This window comes from Arachis ipaensis, chromosome B01 (assembly GCF_000816755.2).
Source record: "Arachis ipaensis cultivar K30076 chromosome B01, Araip1.1, whole genome shotgun sequence".
Classification (NCBI taxonomy): domain Eukaryota; kingdom Viridiplantae; phylum Streptophyta; class Magnoliopsida; order Fabales; family Fabaceae; genus Arachis; species Arachis ipaensis.
Window position 1 is genome coordinate 131,626,361 of NC_029785.2, and position 399 is coordinate 131,626,759.

A 399-nucleotide genomic window follows, 5' to 3' on the forward strand; every position below is an offset into this window, starting at 1 on the left:
AACATGTTAACTAAATTCTTACTTTATTTTGTTAAATTGAAACCTCTAGTTTTTTTTAATGCGATTATTTATATTTTGAATAATAATGTTTGAAAGATAATAAAAAATTAATTATAGTGTAACAATATAATTATAGATGATTTTGAAAGAATAAATTAAAACTCAGATATGTCAATAGTTTTGTCAAGATTTTAAAAAATAAAATAAACCCCTTAAAAAATGGACCAAAAGAAGTGGAAAGAAAAGTACAAAATAAAATAAACCCCTTGCGTGGTTTATTTTGAAGTGATTCCTCATGTGAATAAATGTTTTCATGTAAAAGATGATAATAAAATGAGTTGAGTGACAAATAAGCACTGAAAATTAATATTCTGAATAAATTAATTTAAAAAATATCAA